The 21,443-nt window shown below is 46.9% G+C and overlaps 1 protein-coding gene across 2 annotated transcripts in view; it reads right to left on the reverse strand.

Annotated features, from left to right (window-relative positions):
* The window catches only part of SETBP1 (SET binding protein 1), a 354,245-nt gene that overhangs the window by 192,927 nt on the left and 139,875 nt on the right, over positions 1 to 21,443 (reverse strand). The gene's annotated exons all lie outside the window — the stretch shown is intronic.

The following is a 21,443-nucleotide window of genomic DNA, read 5'->3' on the forward strand; positions in this document are numbered from 1 at the left end:
GATTGACCATCCCTCAACTGGATGCATTTTCTGTTCTGAAATACTTTTTACAATTGTACAAAACCCTTGGCAGATTTGGGGACTGGACACATAAGAACTGTGCTATTTCTTTATCCTCCCCCCTCGTTACTCCAGATGCCTGGACATTGTCCAGGAAAGAAAGACAATTCCTTTATTCCAGCTGGTTCAACCTTGCCCAAAACAAAAGAAGTACATTTTAAGATGTAAATGTCATTACAATATAGATGAGTCCTGGGGAATAGGAATACAACCCAGATCTGAGGAGAGCCGGCATTAACCAATTCCATTAACTCCCTGCATGAAGAGTTAAATGTGAGCCATGCTAGGTTTAGCAGAGTTCTTTTGCAAAAGACGAGTGCTATGAAGAGTGGACCTCTTGTAGAGGAGAACCAGGTTACTGGGGGTCTAGCAAGCGTGGCCATGGTCCTGGGCAGCAGTAACACACCGCAATTTGAGCCAAAAGACTTGCTGGCCGTGAACACTTGGACAGGTCAGTTTCTGTCTCTGACTCAGAGTCCGCATCTGTAAAAATGAAAATTATGTGCCTGTTGTACTGACCTTGTTATATGGAGAAACGACACAATAAAGGTGAAAAGCCTTATAGATAGGAATGTGTATGTTAAGAGTGCTACGTCCCCACACCATGGGAACTCACGGAAAGAATTCCATTACCAGCCTAGGTCTCTTTCTTTGAGGATAAAACACACTAAATACATAAATACAATATAATAAAGAGCAATGTGTATCAAAAAGACAATTTGCCCTCAGTGATCAAAGAGATTTGCTCATGGTTTCCTGCTCCTGATGCTGTCACAAGTCACATGCCAGCCCTGGCCAGTTGGTTTAACAGAAGTGTGTTGGCCCAGCGTGTGGAAGTCCCAGGTTCGATTCCCAGTCAGGGCACTCAGAAGAAGTGACCATCTGCTCTTCCATCCTTCCCCCCCCCTTCTCTCTTTTTTTTCTCTCTCTCTCCTCCCACAGCCATGGCTCAATTACTTGGAACAAGTTGGCCCCAGACACTGAGGATGGCTCCATGGCCTCACTTCAGGAGCTAAAATAGCTTGGTTATCGAGCAACAGAGCAACATCCTCAAATGGGCAGAGCATCAGCCCCAGACGGGGGTTGCTGGGTGGACCCCAGTTGGGACACTTGTGGGAGTCTGTCTCTCTGCCTCCCCACCTCTCACTTAATAAAAAAGAGGTCACACGCCACCCTGGTTCTTTGGAACCTTGTGGTGACATCCCCCTTCTCCCACCTTCTTCATCCAGATCATTAACGAGTAGAAAAGAGCAAAAAAAAAAGTTACGTTATAATAATTGTTCTTCACTTACTCTTCCAAAGGAAGTTTAAACACAATCCTACATGTCAGTCATGCCTGGATATCTAGCAAATGTCAAGTCTGTGCCCCTCCCTCATTCATCCCTCTGTTCATTCATTCAGTGTTTACAGAGTGCTCACTACACACAGGTACCCATAGAAGCCCTCCTGGGAAGGAATGCTTATCACACCTACCTTTTATCTCATATCCTCACTTATCTAGATGCTCCACTTTGGTCCTTTACCCCTTGTTACCGCCTTAGGCAGACCCTGCATCCCATAATACTGCACATTTGCCTCAGCCTCGGTGTTATCTCTAGGGCTGGCAACTCATTTTGCACAGTCTTGGGCCCCCAAGGGAATGGAAGACCCATAAGGGCATGGCCACCTCCCACGGTTCTCTGTATCCCCTGTAACAGTAGCTGAGAGCCAGGTAGACACTCAAAAGCCAGTGAGGGCTGATAAGCAGTCCCAGGGCAGCAGCACCAGGTTCTGCCTGGCATCTTGAATCAGTCTCCTTCCTTCTGTATCTGCACATCAGCCTGCCTGTCCCTGGGGGGGGGGGGAAGCAGAAAGAAAGGATTAAACGTTTCGTTTAAGTGGATGCCTGCTCCCTCCCTGGCGGCACCCTGACCCTGGATTCCCGCATCAGGGAGCACAACTGCTGTGGTTCCTTCACAGGCTGACGCTATTCAAGATGCTGCCAGATGAGAACCGCGGGCTCCCCAGGACCAGTCCTCCCAGGTCCCTCATCTGACTACTCTGCAAGACTCAATTCTTTGGAAAAAAGCAAGGGGAAGGCTGGCTTCTCCCCTTCCCCTTCCCCTTCCCCTTCCCTTCTCCTTCCCCTCCTCCTCCCCTCCTCCTTCTTCTCCTCCTTCTTCTCCTCTTCTTCTCCTCCTTCTTCTCCTCCTCCTCCTTCTCCTCCTCCTCCTCCTCCTTCTCCTCCTCCTCCTTCTCCTCTTCCTCCTCCTCCTCCTCCTTCTCCTCCTCCTTCTCCTCCTCCTCCTCCTCCTCCTCCTTCTCCTCCTCCTCCTCCTCCTTCTCCTCTTCCTCCTTCTCCTTCTCCTCCTCCTTCTCCTCCTCCTCCTCCTCCTTCTCCTCCTCCTTCTTCTCCTCCTCCTCCTCCTTTTCCTCCTCCTTCTCCTCCTCCTCCTTCTCCTCCTCCTCCTCCTCCTCCTCCTCCTTCTCCTCCTCCTTTTCCTCCTCCTTCTCCTCCTCCTCCTTCTCCTCCTCCTCCTCCTCCTCCTTCTCCTCCTCCTCCTCCTCCTTCTTTTTAAACGATATTAAGAAAATCATTCATTGCTATGAAGTCACATCAAGGTCTCATCCTTTAAACCGACAGTTGAGTGTGTATCAGCCCAAGAGAGAGCCTGATTATTAGTTTCAAAGAGCTTATTTCATTCTCTTAAAAATGGGATCAGTTCATCTCCGTCACATCTGTCCACGCAGCTCCTGCAGGCCACACCACCAGTCAGCTCCGGGCATCGTGTCATTAGGTGCCATGGGTGTACGTGTGGGCCTGCCCGGCTGTGCATTCTCCAGGGGACCAAACAATGAGATTTAGAGCAGGAGTCACTCATGGGGCTGACTTGTTCACTGGCATTCAGGAAGGGGCTGGGAAGAGAGTTCCAATCCAGCCATCCCATACCCCACTGGCCAGGGGAGAAGGGAGGAGCCACTGATCCAAGCAGCAACAGTAAGGCCTGGGAGTAACTCACTTTACTAATCAAGACAGTGAAGGGAAAACAACTGTTAAAAGCATGTGTCACCCTCACACTCCCAGGGCCACCTTGCTTTGGCCAGGTGACCCAGCACAAAGGCAGCAGGGGTTCCAGATGTCCCTATGTCCCTAATCACTTGTTTAAAAAGCTGTTTCACAGTGCCCAGACTCCTTCCCATTCTGTTAGGAGATCAAGAGCTGAGTAGAAGTATCAGATAAAAGGAAAAGTAGAATCTTTTAGTGATCTGCCCCACACTGAAGCCCACCATTCACGTCAAAGGGAAGACTGCCATGTCTGCAGAGAGCACGGCACAGCGCTCACTGAAACGTCAGTGTATGGAGGGGCCGCTCAGTGGGGCAGGGGCACACACTAAAACACGGGCGGAGAAGATGGAATAGATAAAACAATGCAAAAATGAATGCAGATGGGTGTTACACCTGGTTCACAAAGTATGTTTTATGAATAAGTGAGAAAACCAAAGGGCAGAGCCAGGCCTGGGATGCTTCTTACAGAGGGGACCTTGAAGAACCCTGAGACTGGGAGCATCTTCATTACAGAAAGGAGGAGGAAGGGCTGACCAGGCACGGGCCAGCAGGACAAAACAAGCAATAGCAGAAATGAGACTTGAGAGTTATGGAAACATAGTATAGAATGCATGGCCCATGACAGGGAACAGAGGGCCATTCAGCTGAGACTAGATGTACCTGGGAGAAAGAAGTATGTTTGCATATGTCTCTGTGTGTACTCATGACTCTAGGGCAGATAATCTGAAATGACAAACAATCCAAACATCATTTAGCAAGCATTTATGTCATGGAATTGATATGGATGGGGGAGAAAATAAAGAATGCATAACTCTTCCCACAAAATAATGAAATGCCTCAAAAGATCTGAGTCAGGAAAAGCCGGGCAGCTGGCACGCTGGTCCTTTGAACACATGTGGCATGTGTCCCTCCCATTCCTGCCTGCAGCAGTTGGACAGTATCATCCCCCAGGCTGGGGCAGAACATCCACACTGTCCGGTGTGCTGAGGCCAGGCCGTCCCACACCCCATCCTCCAGAGGCAAGAAAGGCAGTTAAGTAAGATGATTATACACACACACAAAGGGAATGACTCTAAGTTTCTGCAGGACTAGAACACACAATAATCCCATATCTATTATTAAATAAAAGATATGTTATACTGAATCAGAGATCTGCCACATGAATGCATTATTTAAAATAAGAAAGACTTGCTATGGATCACAAAGCTGACAATTTACCAGCGGATAACTGAGTTCCCAGGCAGGCAGGGAGGAGGTTTCCTCCTCCAAGAAGCCTGGCTGACCTTCCTCCAATGAGAATGAAGCCCTCTTGCTCCATACTCAGATCTCACTTCTATAGTCCTTGTACTGTCTGCATTAGTTGAAGGAAGGAGTGCATATCAAAGACTGCCTGGGTTGAAAAGGGACCTATATCCAGGGCACTTGCATGGTGACCTACCAGCACGGCTGGTTTTCAAGACATCAAACAAGATTCTTAGCCTGTGGAGCAGAGTGGAGCGTGCCCTCCGGCAACCCTTTGTGAGGGAGGGCGGAGAGTACCCACAACTCCAAAAATTAATAAGGAAAGGTTCTTAAAGAAGAAATGGAAATGGATGGTGAGAAAATCATGGCTACCTATGGTTGCAGAAAAATAAAAATGGCAGTGACAGGGCCCGATAATTGCAATGGCTCAAATAGGGATATGAGGAGAACCCCTGGTCCTCCTAGGCTGGGGGTGCCAGGAGAAGCTGTGAGAGACACATCACAGCAAAACTGAACTGGACAGGAGCTGACAGAACCAGAGACAGTGGGCCTGGCGCATGCTGGCCTGCTGCTTGCTCGGTGTATTCATAAACCGGTTCTTCCTTTTCCTTACCTGTCAAATAGCCAATTACAAACTTGTCTTAGCTTAGGATATCCCAGATTAATATTAAGAAGCAACAAAAGCTGTGACAAGGGAAGAGTGGGCAAGTCAAGGTCTTCCAGAATCTTCTGAATGTTGTTCTAGAGCAGGAGAGCAAAGAATAAGAATCCCAAGGGAAGAACGGGGTGTGATGCAGTTGGGTTAAGGAGGGAGGAAATGACCCTGGACACTTCCAGCAGGACCACGACCCGAGGAAACTTCAACTCTTCTGCTCTCTGGTTCTGACCATCCGTCATCCTTTCTTGGACAACAGAAAGGTGGCAGGACATGTGTGCTCAATAGGACCCATCTGGGGAGAAGCTACAATCTTTTAAAAACAATGAAAGACAGGTGCAGAGGTATGGGGTGAGGGATAGAGAAAAGAACGGGACTTTGACTCCGGTGTGTTTATAAAAAACTGCCACATAATTCAGTTTGTTTAGTGGCAGAAACCAAATTGGAAACATGTAAAGTGTGTAAATATCATTTACCATTTCAAAAATACGTGTGAAGATTAAGTGAAATAATATCAGTGACCATGCTCTGAACAGTGCAGAGTATGATTACAATGAAAGGAATTGCTGTCCCAGCCAACACAGGTCATATGGTTGTTAAATCAGAAGGCCGCATGAGCTCCCTTGCTACCAGAACAGGCTGAGAGAGACCCTCACAAAATTCCAAGAAGATCTAGGACCAGAATGTACCCCCACCCCCACCCAAACACATCTACTGCAGAACCTGACTCAACATTCTTAGAGACTCCTATACTCTTGGATTTTTTGCCCTCAGGTGTTTTGAACTAATTCATTCTCAGGTGTGGCTCACAGGTTGTCAAGCAGACAAGTTGGTGTGGCAATCACAGCTTTACTCCAGCTTGACTGTGTGAACCTGGCAAATAAGCCACCTGACCTTTCAGGGCCTCAGCACCTTCATAGGGAAAAGAAACCTCGGGCAGGTAGATAAGATGGACCCCTCAACTCTAAAATCAGAGAGGTAGGATTGCCAGATAAATAATAGGGCAACCAGTTAAATCTGCATTTTGGATACACAACAAATACTTTTTTAGTATAAGTGTGTTGTGTATACTTATACTAAAAAGTGTATTTGTGGGAGTGCTGTATTTTTCTATGCTAGACTTGGCAACCTTAATCAGAAAGTCTTCTATCTGCAGAGGGAAGCCTCTAGGTAAAGCACAGGCAGTAAATGGGAATGGTAGGGAGCAGAGAGGGCTGGGAGAAGGGGCAGCTCAGGCAGTAAGTGGGAATGGTAGGGAGCAGAGAGGGCTGGGAGAAGGGGCAGCTCCAAGCATAACACTGCCTCCTTCATACTTGAGGGCTGGGCCCAGTGTGAAGACATTCATAATATGCACTTCACCAGAGGGCTTCAGCCAAATGCAAGATCCTTCGGAGGCCCCCCTTTGGAAGGGAAGGAGCTTCAGGGACCACTGCCCTGAGTAACGAGTGGCCACTTCGCCTGTGACCTGACCCTCCACTGTTCCTCCCAACACAGTGCCTTCCTAAAACAAAACTTTCCTGACCTCCCTCCTTCAGTGATTCTCTTCAATGGCTCCCTTCAGCTGCTTTTTGAGGTCCAAGCTTCTCAGACACTCACAATAGGCCCATAGGATCTGCCAGAGACGTCCCCGACCCTCCACCCCCAGCCCAATGTCTTGCCCCCTCATCATACCCTTTTCTTCTTCACATGCCTGAAAAATCACTTCCTTTTTCAAATGCCAAAGACTGGGACCTTTCCCAGAGAACTAGCCCTGGCCCCTCCCTTCTTCCCTGGAGTCAGCTATCTCCCTTTCCTTCTTCACTGGGTCACAGGTGAGCCTCTGCCGAGCAGGAGCCACACTGTACTCTGTGTATGAATTCCCACCGTCAGTCACTGCCTATGCAACTGGGCAAGTACTTAGATCATAATACATCTCTGAATCTCTGGTCCCTGCCACAATGCCTGGCATTTAATGAGAACGGTAATTATTTGATTGATTGACTGATACCTTGGCTGGTCCCTGTTGACTGAAGATACTTGTTGGGGAATTGATTGGCTCTTTCCTTGCCACCTTGGTGCCTCCTCATAATTCCTGGGGGTCACAAATCATCTCTGGAAATAGGCACTTACTACCCATCCCCATCCACCCCCACCACCCCGCACTGTGGCAAGCAATGAACAAGCCTCCTTTAGACTCACAACTTTGAGCTGGCATTTACTATGTTATAAACTAGTTCATACTTCTTTAGCAATAAATCATATATTTTCTTATGCCACTTCTTAAAGTATGCTCTGTATTACCATTTCCATTGACGAGTTATCTTATTAGAGCTTCCTCAAGCAAGGCTAATGGTCTTATTCTTGGTGAATAAAGCTAGGAAACGAGGCCCCAGCCCTCTGGGAGCATATATATATATATATATATAACCCACACTTTAGCTGAACCATAAATACTTTCTTATTTACTTGGAGTAATGTCTCCTCTCTAATTTGACTGAACGTCATTAGGACAAGTAGTGTGTCTTTTTTTCACACCCTATATACATGATACCTAGGACTATGGGACCATAGTAAATTTACATAACCATAAAAGTTTGTTGAACAAATGAACCTGTGGGAAAGTATGGTTTGTTCTGAAGTTTAATTTGGATATACATGCACTTCCTAAATGAGATGTCCATTGCCTGACCCCAGTGTCTGTAAATTCCCAGAGTCCAATCCTATGTTCTTATTTTTGGGTTTCTGTTCCGATATGAATCCAGATCTCCTCCCTTCCGCCGTCCTGCCTTTCAGCTTCCCCAGTGCTCTCAGCTTCACCAACACTCTCATTCATATTTGTTTTATGCACAGCAATTATTTTGCTTTTATACCAACTCTCAGAGGCCTCACCTTTCATGCTTCAAACCAGGTATTTGTTAAATAAAAAACCCACTCACTCTCCAAGAGGCAGAATCAGGCAAATTGTGTAATTTGAAAGCTCCTTTATCTTCTTCCCTTTCTAACTAAAATAGCTACCACATGGAGTACAAGGGTAAGCCAGGGTTGCTTGGAGTCAACAGTGACCATTCTGACCCAGAGAGGGAGGCTCTGGTAGACTGTTCTCTAGACCGGCCGTGACCAACCCATCTTTGCACGTCTGCCTGGTGGGCAGGAAAGCACAGCCATGAACCCACCCCCTGTAGGAGCTGCCATTTGAGGTGACCATGGTTACCTGGGCTCAGAACGCTCAACCATGTCCCTCCCCATCCAGTTCCCCGGCCCAGTGACCCGGAAGTCCACAGTGCAAGCAGGCTCTGGGATCTACGCTGGCTCTCCCTGAGCTCCAGACTCACACCTTCCTTCTAGTCTGATACCCTGTCACCCTCCCTGCTGCTCCCAGGACCCCAACTGCAGCACGAGGCCCGCTTCCATTTCTCAGAACACGACAGGAAATCTGACTTCTGCTAGGCCCTCTGCAGTCTCCTCTTCTCCACAAATGTGTTTCCAGCCTAAACTCAACTATGGTTTAAGTTCAAATACTCCAGAGGTGACCTCGAGTGTGTATCAGAAACATAGGAAAAGCTGCATCCCGACTTCTGAGGTATGGCTCAAGATTTTTTATTTCTAATGAGCCCCCAGGACACGGTGGTGCCTAAGTGCCGGCCTAGGCCCTCGACTTCCCTCCTGCCCTGTGTGCGTGCTCTTAGACGTACTGCCCAGTCCCTTGAGCCCCTGATCTGTGCAGACACTTTCTGTCCACCTGAAACGCCCCCTGGAGCACACAGACAGGCCTTGAATCTAGCAGCGACTGGTTGGAAACAAGACTGTGCTCTAAGGAATGGTCTAGCCTACAACAGCCATTGAGCCGATGTGATTAAAAACCAACTCTGACATGCTTCAGAGGCCAGAGAACTGGGAGCCCTTGGACCTGGCTTGTAGAACAGCATGCATTTTGTGTAACCAGCCCAAACAGAACGGGGGAGGGGCGGCAGACAGCTGTTTCTCATTCAGGGCCCAGCAGGGCCCGGGGAGTGGGAAGCCAAGTTCAGTGCTGTCCTGCCAGGTCTCTGTAATCAGAACATGGAGGGCACACCAGTCTCTCCCCAGAGGGGCAGGGCGAGAGGAGAGAGGTGGTGAAGGAGGAACTTGGGGCACTGAGGTTGTGGACACAAGCTATATCCTGAAAATGTCCGGATGCTTTCAGGATGGGGTCACTATTGACATCTAGCTCTGCTGGGACTGATCTGCTCCCTGGGATTCTGAGAAAACTCAGCCTCATCCAGGAAAGAGTGGGAAGGGGGCCCCTCTGATGGGGACGCTTCTCCATTGAGGTGCTTCTCAGAGAGGGGTCGGAGCACCGAGGGCAGTAGGACCACCTGAGCTGAGCACTCCCTGTATGTGCCGGTTCCCGGGCCCCACTAGGTCTACACAGTCAGAACCTCAGGGGTAGCGCGTGGCCTGGGAATCTGCATGCTCTAAATCCTCCCCAGGAGACTGCTGTCACACTCACTGATGTCTGACTAGAGCAATAGCAGCTTGGTATCTATCACCTATGCTGGAAGCCAAGTCCCTTCCCAATGACTTTTCTTCGAGTCTATAAATGGTGTCTGGCTTCATGGGCAGCTCTGCCAATCAAGGACCCCTAAGAGCAGGGGTCCCCAAACTTTTTACACAGGGGGCCAGTTCACTGTCCCTCAGACCGCTAGAGGGCCGTACTATAAAAAAAACTATGAACAAATCCCTATGCACACTGCACATATCTTATTTTAAAGTAAAAAAACAAAACAGGAACAAATACAATATTTAAAATAAAGAACAAGTAAATTTAAATCAACAAACTGACCAGTATTTCAATGGAAACTATGGGCCTGCTTTTGGCTAATGAGATGGTCAATGTCCGGTTCCATATTTGTCACTGCTAGCCGTAACAAGTGATATGACGCGCTCCCGGAACCCTGATGCGTGCATCCCGCATCACCAGAAGTAGTACTGTACGTGAGCGACGCGGTGCTTTGTGGCATCCTGTGCTCCTCTCACTGACCACCAGTGAAAGAGGTGCCCCTTCTGGAAGTGCGGCGGGGCCCAGATAAATGGACTCAGGGGGCCGCATGCGGCCAGCGGGCCATAGTTTGGGGACCCCTGCCTTAGACCATAAAGAAGGACTCTCTCCTCGGCCCTGGCCGGTTGGCTCAGTGGTAGAGCGTCGGCCTGGCGTGCAGAAGTCCCGGGTTCAATTCCCAGCCAGGGCACACAGGAGGAGCGCCCATCTGCTTCTCCACCCCTCCCCCTCTCCTTCCTCTCTGTCTCTCTCTTCCCCTCCCGCAGCCGAAGCTCCATTGGAGCAAGGATGCCCCGGGCGCTGGGGATGGCTCTGTGGCCTCTGTCTCAGGTGCTAGACTGGCTCTGGTCACAACAGAGTGACGCCCCAAATGAGCAGAACATTACCCCATGGTGGGCGTGCCGGGTGGATCCCGTCCGGGCGCATGCGAGAGTCTGTCTGACTGTCTCCACATTTCCAGCTTCAGAAAAATACAAAAAAAAAAAAAAAAAGAAGAAGAAGAAGAAGGACTCCCTCCTCTACACTGTACCCCAAAGACCACATGCTCTCAAGAATCTTGGCATTTTCTGAATAATCTATTTAGTAATCAACAAATATTTGTTGATTGACTACTAATCTCATGCTTGTCACTCTACCAGGGGAATACAAAGAAGTATGAGCCATGGGCCCTGACAGCAAGACAGGACATGCATGGGATAGAGGCAGCTCACGCCGAAGGACTCCCGAGGCAGAGGCACAGTGAGAGTGAATGCGATAGCGGGCGGGGGGGGGGGGGGTGTTATTTTAAAATCTGTTACAATGAGTGTCACAGTCATCACCTAAACATTATTAGTTTTCATTCAGAAAAATCTATATGCCTCATGTTCGCATTCCAAAGCCAGTGACAGCAATAAACTCCATTTATGGAATACTTCCATAGTGCCAGGCAAGGCACAAATGGGTGTCTTTAAAATTCCCTCACTTAATCCTCTCTTAAACCTGATGAGCTAGATACAGTTATTTTTCAATTATAAAGGAACCTTGTGGTTATTAACTGCATGTCCAAGTCCACACAGCTGAAAGAGTTGGGAAGAAGAAAGTGGGTTCAGTAACCCATGTCAACACAAGCGTGTGTCACACTCGTGAATAATCTAGGTAAAATGAAATAAAATGTCAGAAAAGGGTACGATAATTAAAAGGCATAGTGGCACTCGAAAGGGAGAAAAATATCCAGAGGAGTTTGTAAGAGTTAGGACTGAACTTCACGGAGGAGACGAAGCTGTGGAAAGATTCTAAAACTTCCTGAACTAACAGGTACCGCTGTTGACCACATCTTCCCAGAAAAGCCCTGGGAATCCCTGGAGGAGAGGTTAAGTCTAAGGTGATCCATGGAAACAAGTCCAAATGGACTCCCTCCCCACTCCACGCTATTCTGCATCGGCTGAGGCCAGGATAAGCATACTTCATCGTTGGCAATATGCACAAACAGGTCTCTGCTGGATTCACAAAATGTGCAACTGGGCTTGTTTTTTTTGTTTTTGTTTTTTTTAAAGGAGGGTTGGGAATAAAAACAAAAAAAGACAACTCTACACAAGGCCTTACCAAATAACCACTCTGGAAAGTCACTGAGCAGAAAATTGAATTTAAGTTTCTCCAAATGATACATATTCCCCATCCTCCCAGAGCTTTGTGGAATGACCCACTCCCACTATAAGGAAGTCATGAAACCAAGGAAACAGTTCAAACTGCAGAAAACACAATGTACTGTTGTGTGAATCCAGACTCTTGGAATCAATTCAAATTTGCAATGTATAGTGTTTCTTCCCCTCCCTTCCCCTCTGACAGTACACAGTAACCTTCAATCTTCTTGCAGAAGTAAATTTTAAAAGTTGTGTGTGGTTTTCCTGTATTTGCAGTTTACAGAGGATGAGAATAAAATTGTATCTTGGCCAAGGAAGCATAGTGATATCCCCAGTAACGCTGCTCTCTGAGGCTGCCCCACCCACCTTCCAACTGACCAATCCCGGAAGTCTGCAATGCCCTAAATAATAGTCAGACACCCTTTGCATGGACAATAAGAAGGAGACTCTTCAGAGTAACTGCAGAAACTCCAAACAGCCTTCCACATCTTCTCTTAGAGATGCTTCTAAGGTTTTCAAAATGGGAGAGCTATAACATTGCAATCTGGAGCAAGCCTTTGGGGTTCTCTTGGCTAGTCTCCAATTTTTATGATTGGGTTGAAAGAGTACCTATGTCAGGTCACTGCCTCACATAAGAATTCAGTTTTTAAACTGCGGCAGCATTTCCCAGTATGTATGTATTCTGTATAACATGGATCCTTTTTGACCTCAGGTCAAAATAGGCATTCCATGACCAAATCAGTTTGGGAAATGCTACACATACTATATCACTGATCTCTCTTCTCCCTTCTGTAGATTCACAAGGTAGATCACAGGGAGTGTATTAAAGATTCTACTTAACTGACAGATGTAATTGGAAAAAGAGTTTGTCTGAGTTAGCACTGGCTGCCATATAAGATACTATACACTAGGTGTCCTAAATAACAGACACTTGTTTTCTCACAGTTCTGGAAGCGTGACAGTCCAAGATGAAGGCTGGAGCAGGGATTAGCTCCTAGTGAAAGTTTCCCTCCTGGCTTGCCCATGGCCACCCTCCTGCTGTGACTTCACATGGAAGAGAGAGCAAACTGGGTCTCTGGTGTCTCTTCTTACAAGGACACCAATCATATAGGTTCCGGCTTCACTATTAGGATCTCATTTAACGCCAATTACTTCTTCACACCAAATATTGACCCATCAGAGGCTAGGGTTTCAAAATACGCGTTTTGTGAGGACATAATTTAATTCATAGCAGGTATAAAGATGCAAAGCATGACAGTAGAGGCTTCCTCTCTTTCTCATGTCCCCCTCTCCTTCTCTTATAGAAATTATCTAACCCTTTATATTACACAGAATAGGAAAAACAGACAATGTTCAAGAAATAATTTTCCAAAATGATGGAAAATAAATCAGAATGGATCAAAAACACCTCATTGTCTCAGCTGCCCCTGAAACCACCATATCCCAGGAGACTCCCAGTTCAATGGTATTTGAATTTTCACCCAGTGCATTGAGGATGACTTCTGGTTCAAGAACCATTTTCAGATCTGACAAGTCAGGACTTGCAGCAGCTCATAGATTGTGAGTCCCATTGTTTTCACTGCCATGTGACAAGGCCGTGGGTAACCCACTCCACCACATTTCAGCTTAACTGTAGATCCCATGGGTTGTGCTGGGAAAAGTCAGCTCCATAAGTTAAAAATAGCTATGATGCTCTTTCTTTTTTAAAAAACTATTGATGTGGAGACAACAGAGGGATACATCAAACACATTTTGTACAATGGCAATATTTAGTGCATCGTTTCTTTAGAAGACTACTTTGACATGCATCTACTCTTACTTGTTAGAGGAATAAGGTCCTGTTTGTGTTTTGCACACTTAGTCTGTTATTATTCCATTTTGTCATTTGGGGCCATTGATAAAAAAATTCCAAGCATGACTAGGGTTGAATTTCCATTGCTCTTCCTTCTCTCCATTTCTTGCTAAATTGCAGAGAAAGTGCGGACACCCATGCAGGAGCCAACTGGAGGCTTAGGAGGTTAATAAATATGGCACATAGAGTGTAGAGTGCTTAACTCAGGGAGGGGTGGTTCACAGGGACTATACTGTGACTATGGTTAGTGCCCCTATGGTCTCTATAAATTGGGAAGTTACTCTTTGTGGTGTAAACTTATTCACTGTATGAGGGAAAGGTCTGTTAAGTCTTACTGCAAATGTTAGCCATCTGTGGTGTGACTGGCCCAATATACCTGTATCTGCCCAAGCTCTAGCACAGTCCCGCGCCCAAGAGCCTTCAATGAAGACTCACTGGATAGCTGAAATTTGTACATTGCAACAAGTCAATGAGTGAATAATCTACTCTGGGGCTCTCTGATGCTGGATGCTTACCCACCATTCTATTCTGATGTCTGGTCTGATCAGTCTGAGAACAGCAGGCAACATAATTTCTATCAGTGAATGTCAGAGCAAACATTAGAAATAAAACAATAAAAATAAATTAAAAAGCACAAGTGACTCTCTACTGACCTTCCTCTGGACGGTTCTAGTCCAGTGAAGGGGGGAATGTAATGCAGTTAAAATCCAGCTGTCCCACCATCATATTATTTTGTTTTTCTCATTTCAGAAACTATATTGAGCAGTCTTTAACTAGAAAGCTCCCTAGTGTCTTCCCATAGAATCCAGGAGAGCTTTCTACAAGTGTCTTCTCTTTACAGAGACACTGGGCACCAAAAAGAACATGCCATTACCACTGGTGAGCCCCATCTTCATGTCACCGCTCTGATTATATCATAAACTGCGGTGCATCAGCAAGTATATCTGGGGCCAATAAAGTGAGGAAGAGACGCTCCCCCAAAAGCATTCTCAGACTGCGCCGGATGGAAAGAAGGAAGCTCAAGAAACTATAGCTTCTCTCTGTGGCCCCTTTGTGGGACCAAAGCAGCTATTAGGAAGCATCGGTGTCCCTAGATTATGTGCCAAACAAACCAATATCTGAGCCACAGAAGGAGCTGGGTTGGGGCTCGTCTGGTCTGCAGGGGCCTCCTTTGTCTGGGAGTTGGACTCATTCCTTGCTTTCTTTTCACTACTTCTCCCCACCCCCAGCTCCTTCCCCTCTCCCAATTCATTCTTTAAGAATTTATCCCGCTGCTTCTTTAACTCAGCATGTGTCTGGGCAGATATCCAAGAAAGCTCCCTTCAACAACGACAACAACAGGAACAGGGGGGAAAAATCCTCCCCTTCAATGCACTCTCTCTGCTCTCCCCGCTCCCCTTCCCTCTCCTGGCTTTTCTCGGCTCATGATTGATCATGGCCTCCTTGCTCTCACCCCGGGACTCCACATGCCTTCCATTGGACAGCACAGCCTCTATGAGGTGACCTGGGAGCCCAGCCATCGGGCCTTCAGAGAGGGGGAGAAAGGCCAAAAAGGGGCCCTGAGTGGGGGCCGGCCCAACAGGTACAAAGCAACCCTAGAGTTGAATGCACAGAGCCATTGTACCAGGGCCAGGGGTTGGCAGTGGGTTCAGGGCGAGGGTGAGGAGCCAAGGAGGGGTGGGGATGGGCTGAGAAGGTCTTGCCACCCTTTTCTTTGCCCTAGTAAGAAAGGCAATAGATTTATACAAACTGAAGAAAAACCAGAGTAGGGAAGGCCACGACACTGAGACTTCAAAGGACTCAGTGTATTTTGAACCAGAGAAAAATCGCTCGGTAAGGAATTTCCTTTTGAACTCTATTGGCTTTTCTTGAAGTTCCTTGAGAGAAGACATCACATTTTCAGCTGCATTTTGTTACTAAAAGACTCAACTAACAGTGTTAGAGCACCTAAGAGATTCCAGGTACTGTGCTGCTTGTTTGCTCATTTGTGAGCTCATGGAATCCTTGAAACAGCAAAGGATAGTTAATCTTTATTACCATATGGGGAAACTGAGACACAGGCTGATTATTTCCCTTGTCCTGGGATCACATAGCTAATATGCAGCAGTGTTGTGAGTACAGCTCAGGTCCTATGACATCATAAACCTGAATTTTTCTGCTCTATTCCACTGCTTCAGTAAACTTCAAAAGAATGATAGTATAAAGAGCTCAGGACCTGGCCAGATGGCTCAGTGGTAGAGCATCGGCCTGGCGTGCAGGAGTCCCGGGATCAATTCCCAGCCAGGGCACACAGGAGAAGCGCCATCTGCTTCTCTGCCCCACCTCCTCTCCTTCCTCTCTGTCTCTCTCTTCCCCTCCCGCAGCCAAGGCTCCATTGGAGCAAGGATGGCCCGGGCGCTGAGGATGGCTCTGTGGCCTCTGCCTCAGGCGCTAGAATGGCTCTGGTCGCAACAGAGCAACACCCTAGATGGGCAGAGCATCGCCCCCTGGTGGGCGTGCCGGGTGGATCCTGGTCGGGCGCATGCGGGAGTCTGTTTGACTGCCTCCCCGTTTCCAGCTTCAGAAAAATACCAAAAAAAAAAAAGAGCTCAATTCCTAGCAAAGATGGGGACATAGTTATAGTTATTGGTATTTCTATTAGTATGATTTGAATCGCTCAGAAATCTGCATCGCTCAGGAAATTATTCTCCCCTCTCTTCATGAGTGCCTTGGGCTACATGGGTTGGAGAAGGGTCACCCCCAACGTTGATGAGCCGTATTTTCTTGTTCTACCTTGGAAATGTTTACTTGGCTTTCCAATTTAACCTTACAGTCTCCACATTTTAAGAGGGTCAGTCTGAAAGCCACTTGCTTTGATTAGTGTTTTGGTCTCTTCCGAAATTGGACTTGAAAATATGGTCTTCGCTCTATGAGACGATTCTTGTTTAAAAATACTTTCAGAAATATTCGCCAGATAAATCTGTGCCTTTTGTTAAATAAAATCGTCAGATGTTTCCCTTTTCCTCGTAGCTTCCTGTGAACTCACAGCCCAGGTCAGAAGCCAACGTAGCTAATCAGAGCCCAGACGGAGCTAGGCAGCTAGCTCGTGCCCCTCTCAGAAGAGCTCCGCTTTGTTTCCCCTCTGACTGCTGAATTTTGTAGTAGGCTCGTAAACCTGCGAAATTCCTTTGGAAACACACAAAATGTAACTCCTTGATAAATAATCAAGCAGTATATATGTCGATCCCAGGCTGTCACCAGAATCGGAAACATCTTACCTTAATGTTCCCACCTGGGGATAGAGCAGAGTAAGGCAGAGCAAGTTTCTGACTGGAAGAGAAGAAACTAACTGGACCTGACTCAGTGAGCAGTGTGCGGGAGCCTGTACTGTCTCTCCTGAGAGAAGAGAAGAAACTAGCTGGACCTGACTCGGTGAGCAGAGTGCGGAGCCTGTACTGTCTCTCCTGAGAGAAGAGAAGAAACTAGCTGGACCTGATGCAGTGAGCAGTGTGCGGGAGCCTGTACTGTCTCTCCTGAGAGAAGAGCTGAGAAGTAGATAGCTACCTCAAGAGAAGAGAGAAACCTCGGGGGAGACTGCAGTGGCCACAGAAGCGGCAAGGTCAAGACTCCTCACACTGGGGTCCCTGGTCCTTACCCCTTTCTATGGTCACCCACCCCCTTCTTCATCAGCCTCCCTTGCCACTCCTTCCTTTCTCATTGCTCCCTCTTTCTTCTTCCCCTGGCTTCTTCTCTCCCTCTCCCCTCCTTTTTTCCAACTGTCTCAAAGAGCAATGCCCTGGGGGAAAGAAAAAGAAGACAGTCAAAAGATACAAGTTGTCATTTGGAAAAAGTCTGCTTGTGTTAAATATTCAGTGGATCTTTTAGAATAAAAGTTAAGGACATGCCCACTGAAACATTATGTTTGACCCTTAGAAATATAGAACAATCAAGAAATCCATCAACAAATACCTATGGAGCATCTACTTTATGCAGGTACTAGGTTAGTGGGGCAGCAGTGTTAAAATTAGAAATGTTAGTGGAGACATTTACCTTAGAGAGGATACAATCTAGTGAGACAAACAGGCACACCACGTCAAAGAGCCATTAAAGTATACAGAGCTTTTTTACCTGTGATGTTACGTGCAGCAAATTAGCAGGTAACGGGGCAGAGTGTACCAGAGACAAGGTGTGCACCGGGCTCTTGGAAGCAGGATGCCCCAAGAGGTGGGCTCAAGAGAGGGAAGTTTGAGATGGGCACTGATGAATGGGTGAGCTTTAGAAAGGAGCCAAGAGACAGAGAGGAGCTGCAGCCTTAGGATCCATGCTTTGGCCACCATCCCCTGCCCATCACCTTCCAAAGCACCAGACCTTGTCTTAGGATGCAGGCAGGGGTGCATAGGTGGAACCTGGGTGGAGGCTGGGGTGACAGTGAGTAATGCTTTCCATCAGGGCACAGAGGAGTCATCCTCTCAGCCCTCTGGGATTACCGCCATGGTTGCTATTAAGCCAAGGTGCTTAAACACTGAGGATTCATGAAGTATTGTTTTCTCTCAAATTCAGCTAATCCCTTACTTAACGAGTCTTAATCACATTGCTCACCACAAGAACTTACGTCAACTAAGTAGTAGTGCGATGAAGGGAGAAGTCAAACCATTTCTTATCTGTGAATCAGGGGACTGATCACAAAGATCTTTTGACTCTCACAGGTATGCTGTCTTCCCTGCTACGACTCTGGCATTTGGCTAACAAAGATTATCCCTGTTTCCTTCTTGCACACAAAGTCCCTGGTGTCAAAGAAAAGAGTCTGTTTTTCAGCAAAGGTTGAACTTCCTTGACCTGAGAGTGACTTGCCTGATGGTCCTCCATTGCTGCCTCGTGTTATAGGATGCCTTTCTGTCAGGATGCGGTACTTACGCTACCAACTCACGGGTCCTAATGGATGTGAGCCTTCATCATAAAGCAAATGTTTTCTAGACCAAATGACAGAACCAGGCAGAAAACAGTTTTAAGTGCCATCTATGTCCTGCTGAATAAAAGGTGTGCTCCTCTTTTGTTTATTTTCCTAACATGCTATTGCTAGAATGGGGTGGGAGAAGTGATCATTGGTTTTTGGTTTGTTAGGTATTCTTCCTCAGATGGATAGAAACATGTACATTTTTTCATTAATGTCACTTGCAAGAAAACAAACCAAGGGATATTTATTTTCTTTTAGCTTATTAAATGCTAACAGCTTCCAAGTAACCAATGCCTACTTTAGGATTTAGAGTCTGCTTAATATTTTGCATAGGTAGCAATCTAGTCTAATGAACACTTCATAACGAGCTAGGCATGGGTAAATTCTTTTATATTTCTAAACCCAAACTGGAAATAACTGTACCACTAATGACTCTGAGCCACACTGATACATGTACCTGTAGGGAGGGGGCACTAGGAACATCTCAGTAGGAGACCGAAGCTGTCAATAGTGGACCAATCATTGCCATGTACTACCTCTAAGAATACAATTTCTAGATGTACTCTGCAGGGAGCAAGCAGGTTGAAGGTTTGTTTTTTAAGCTGATACCTATGATACCATCAGTGGGGTCAGACAGAGAGTAAGCCCAGATGTGGAGTAGAGTTTGGGAAGCCACACTATAGGGTCCCAGCCGTAACCCCTGTATGCGTTGGCCATGGCAGAAGGTACCTTTTAAAAGCTATTTTGAAATGAATAGATAGCTAAAGAAAAACCCTTTACCACATTTCGACTGGAACTTGTTTCCTAAGCAGTGGTTAAATATCAACTATCAACGATGTTAGAAGTCAATTTTAAATAGATGAATATTTATGTGCAAGACACTGCTAGCTGCAATGAAGATATGCAAGAAGACAGAGAAAGGAATGCTATGTGATGATTACTGTCAGAAGTTACAATTTCCCAAATGCTACCTGGACTGCTTGGTGATGGAGGAGCTGAAGATAGGTAGTCTGAGCTTGTATCACTCTCCTCCTACACTCCTTAAACTAAGGAGGGGGCTGCTTTGTCAAACTAAAGGGCCATGGGCAGAGAAAGCAAACTTTCTCTCCAAATCAGTCATGCCACAACCTGGATTATTAAGTCATGGTTGTACTGATAAATGCAGTTACTCAATCAACAACCAATAACTAAACACTTACAAAGAAATCGAAGAATAAAGGGAGAGACACAGGGGGGTCTGATCAATGGAGAGGTCTATCACTTGGACTGTAGCTCCAGAAAACCACAGTCCCCTCTGCCTTTCTTTTCCGTGTGAACCCACAGCAGCAGGACCTGTGCAGCACAGATGCGGGGCCCAGTGCCCACAGCAGGTGTCCTTAGCTGTGGACAGCACACCAGTCCTCAGACACAACATGGGGATCCCTTGCTGGTCAGCTCTGATTCTGAGGAGACTCTTAAACACTCCGCTGAAGCCTGCTTCTCTGTCACTTCCACCCAGGGTCTTCTCTGCCCACTCCAGTGAAACACCAAAGAGCCAATTTATTTTGATCCTGTCAACAATGCTGCAGGCACCTGTTAAACAGTCAGCCAGGTAGCAGGAGCAGGGGCATGGGGAGAGGGGTAGTGAGTGCAGATCCTAAGTCTTTAAGAAGGGTATATGGCCTGACCTGTGGTGGCGCAGTGGATAAAGTGTCAACCTGGAAACGCTTGAGGTTGCCGGTTCAAAACCCTGGGCTTGCCTGGTCAAGGCACATATGGGAGTTGATGCTTTCTGCTCCTCCCCCCTTCTCTCTCTCTCTCTCTCTCTCTCTCTCTCCCCTCTCTATAATGAATAAATAAAATCTTTAAAAAAAAAAAAAAAAAAAAAAAAAAAAAAAAAAAAAGAAGGGTATATGAATAGGAACGTGAAATGGAACAAACACGGTTAGAAGGATCCTACAGGGACATTGGGGCAGCCACAGGTGAGGGGACAGTGGAGTGACATGTGAACTTGGAAAGTCTCGGGCCAGGCCAGTCTAAAAGAGCATTCTGGGCAGAGGGAGTGTGACACACAGGTGTGTATGGACACAGGAAGACAAGGGACACTTGAAAAAATTCAGGATACGCAAAGGAAAGAGAGGGGGTAAGATGCGAAAGAGCTTGGATTCTGCCGCAGACTTCGAAATTTATTCTGTAGGTAGGGAGCCCGCAGAGGCTTTTAAGCAATGCCTTACTGGGAGGAAGGCAGAAAAAGAGTTAACGTCCTGTGTTTCTATATGAAAACAATTGTAGCACAAAGAGATTATGCCTGAGGCCACTCAGCCAGTGAGGTCTGGAAGATAGGTCTCCCTACCCCCAACTCAGATGCTTCCCACCAACCCACGCTGTTTCCAGAGTCAATATATCTTTGTGGGAAGCTATATATCTCTTTGGGCATTCTGTGGGAAGCAGAAGCCTTACCTGCCAATAAGAAATTATAATCTTCTTACTTCAATGAAAGAAAATGTTACTTTGATAGCTACCAAGTTAGCAGTATACATTTCTATCAAATCACCACAATGTCACTGTTAACTATTTATCCATCTTTCTGTACTCAACTGGGAGTGCCTTGAAATCAGGGACCACATCTTCAGTTAGTCCCTGAGGCAAGTGTGACTGAACAACGACCTTGTGCCAGGCGCTCTGCTAGACACAGACGACGCCACCCGTAAGTGAAGGAGACACGGCCTCTGCCCGCGGTGGTGACCGCAGTCTTTTCATCTCTGTATGTCCTGTACTTGGACACAGTGTAGACACTCCAAAGAGGTCTGTGAATGACCGAGAGAGCAGATCTGGTAATGCAGTGCTATTTCCCCCAAAATATCAGGGAGTTTCCTGAAGTTGTGTCCTGAGAGTGCACAGGAAAGGGGAAAGGAACTTTTGTGGCCTCAGTGTGGACACAAAAACATGCTTCCTGACGGGGCTATGAGACAGCACTTCCAGTACAGGGGTCGGATGGGCCTTGCCTCTGCTGCCCATGCCAGGACCCTGAGCGAATTAC

This window comes from Saccopteryx bilineata, chromosome 11 (assembly GCF_036850765.1).
Source record: "Saccopteryx bilineata isolate mSacBil1 chromosome 11, mSacBil1_pri_phased_curated, whole genome shotgun sequence".
In the NCBI taxonomy this organism is placed as follows: domain Eukaryota; kingdom Metazoa; phylum Chordata; class Mammalia; order Chiroptera; family Emballonuridae; genus Saccopteryx; species Saccopteryx bilineata.